Here is a 2,500-nt window from a genome sequence, read left to right as displayed (position 1 = left end):
GATGAAGTTCCAAGACACTCTCTCTCTCTCTCTCTCTCTCTCTCTCTCTCTCTCTCTCTCTCTCTCTCTCTCTCTCTCTCTCTCTCTCTCTCTCTCTCTCTCTCTCTCTCTCTCTCTCTGTCATTCTCAAGTCTGACTTAACACTGTACCTGTTGGGGTTTCTACCAGCCAATTGGTGAGCAGCTTTTGTGTTAAGGGGTGGGAGGGCTGGGGGGGGGGGGGGGGTCCGAGTTCCCCCCATTGGCCAGATCCGAGGTCTGTGGAATGTGTAGCCGGCACTGCAGCGGACGCCTGGGAATCGGGTCAGTGTTTTGCTTGGCCCACTTCCAGTGTCATGAACTAGAGGGAGCGAGAGGGAAGGGAATGGAGGAAAAATGGAGGGAAAAACTTACAACAGGAAAAGGGTGAGCTCGTATTTATAACTCCCAGAGCGGTGCGTCATCTGGACGTATGGACCCGTCTGCCGGGGCGGAAGGACCAGGGCGAGAGGCCTCTCTCTCTCTCTTCTCTCTCTCTCTCTCTCTCTCTCTCTCTCTCTCTCTCTCTCTCTCTCTCTCTCTCTCTCACTCTCTCTCTCTCTCTCTCTCTCTCTCTCTCTCTCTCTCCTCTCTCTCTCTCTCTCTCTCTCTCTTTTCTGTTTCTCTCTCAAAAGCTGGTTCTCTCTCTGTCTCTTTCTCTCCCTTGCGCTCATTCAGGCTCGCTCTAACACACGCTCCGCTGGTTCTCACTCTCGCTCGCTCGAGGGTGGTCAAACTATCACAAGCTTTCCTCCTGTCAATCAAAACAGAGACACTTGAACCTCCAGGCCAGGTTTCATGATGTTAGGAGGAACCTGGAAAATAAAAAGACCTGCAGTTCACGTTGTCTCGGCCAATACTGAGAGAGTGTTGTCTCAGCACTCATTTAAGTGTATTTGTGTTTGTGTACATGGGTGTGTGTGTGTGTGTGTGTCTGTTTATGTACGTGTACGTGTGGCTGTGTGTGTTTATGTTTGTGTAAGTGTACATGTGTGTGTGTGTGTGAGTGTGTATGTGTGTGTGTGTGTGTGTGTGTATTTGCACAGACACGGGTGTTGATTCAGCTGGGGAGTCCTGAATGTCTCTCCGCTAACTGACAGCGCTTGTCGCTAGGCACTTGCATGCAATCATGACTCAATAAGACTAGGGGGGGCCGGGGGGGGGGGGGGGGGGGGGTGGGGGGGGGGGGGGTGGGGGGGGGATTAGGGCTGGTGGTCAGGAAGACGGACCTTGGGGCTGGGGTTAAGAGACGTTCAGCTCTTTGCCCCAAAAAACGACCTCCCGGGAGAATAGTGGCTAACATGAGGAATCATTTGGTCCCGGTTGGCCAGTAACAGAAGTAGACGGGCTCCCAGCGAAGTCAGCTCCACAATCTCCGTGGGGAAAGGAAAGCTGGGAGCTGTCAGGTGACCACCCTCGTCTCCCCCCCCATGACAAGCTGGAAAGTTAGGCCTGGAGCTTCTTTTCTCCGCGGGGCCTTCGATACTAGCGGTCTGTTGGGCTTTCTTAAGAACCGCCTCTGGATTTTCTCATGTTGGCTGCACAGCGGCCCTAAATTAGCACTAGGTCATTTTCCTGAACGTGGCCTCCAGAGTTTTAAGAGAAAAGCGGAAAAGAGGCAGAGGAATTAAAGGGGGAGAAGAACAAAAGACAGCTGACTTGTCTTCGGTGAGAAACACGTCGGTTTCATACCTCCACCGTTGGCGTTGTGAGTTTTTAATGAGGCCAGGGACAGGGTGCTACGCTCAATAATTCCAGTCAAAACCAACCGTTAAAAACAAGCCAAAAAGCAATCCTTGGGTTGCCCTTAGGGGCCGACCACGTCTCGATCCAAAGAAAGCAGGGTTACGGCGCTGGAGGGGGTGGGGCAGGAGCTGGGTACTAACACTTTATAGCCTCTTGTGTCATAATGGCGATGAATCCCCTGCTTATTCTTGCGGCATGACATAGCAGCTCCTACCTACAAGTTGCCATGGAGTCCCTTACCCAGATGGGAGTCAAAGCGATTCCTTTGCATTTGCCCGTTATGAGTAAAAGTATTAAAATGTTACCGAACTCAACTGCAGATCCAGCCTACTTAAGAGTCCACGCTTCACATGTTTATGCGTTTAATAAAGAGGATAAATAAACCACAGGAGTATCCAAATCCTCACTTGTGTTGTCTTCTATCCTGCCTGCCTCCAAGCTGCTGATAATAATTGGCCTGGCTTGGCCAAAAGACAACAACAACAACAACAACAACAACAACAACAACAAAAAGGCTATGGTTTGGATGGGGAACCAGCTACCGTTCTTAATGATCCCGGTTTGGTAAACCCTAAACATCTGTTGCCCATGGCCAACCCAAATACCCAGAGAGCGGACCTACTGGTGGTGCTGGCTGATGGGCGGGGCCGGGCCCCTGCCGGGGCCTGCAGCACGTGCGTGCGGCTAGTTGACCCCGCTCTCGCCGAGGGGGCGCTGCTCCACTCCTGTTTGGCAGC

This window comes from Gadus macrocephalus, chromosome 15 (assembly GCF_031168955.1).
Source record: "Gadus macrocephalus chromosome 15, ASM3116895v1".
NCBI lineage: Eukaryota > Metazoa > Chordata > Actinopteri > Gadiformes > Gadidae > Gadus > Gadus macrocephalus.
This window is presented reverse-complemented; position numbering follows the sequence as displayed.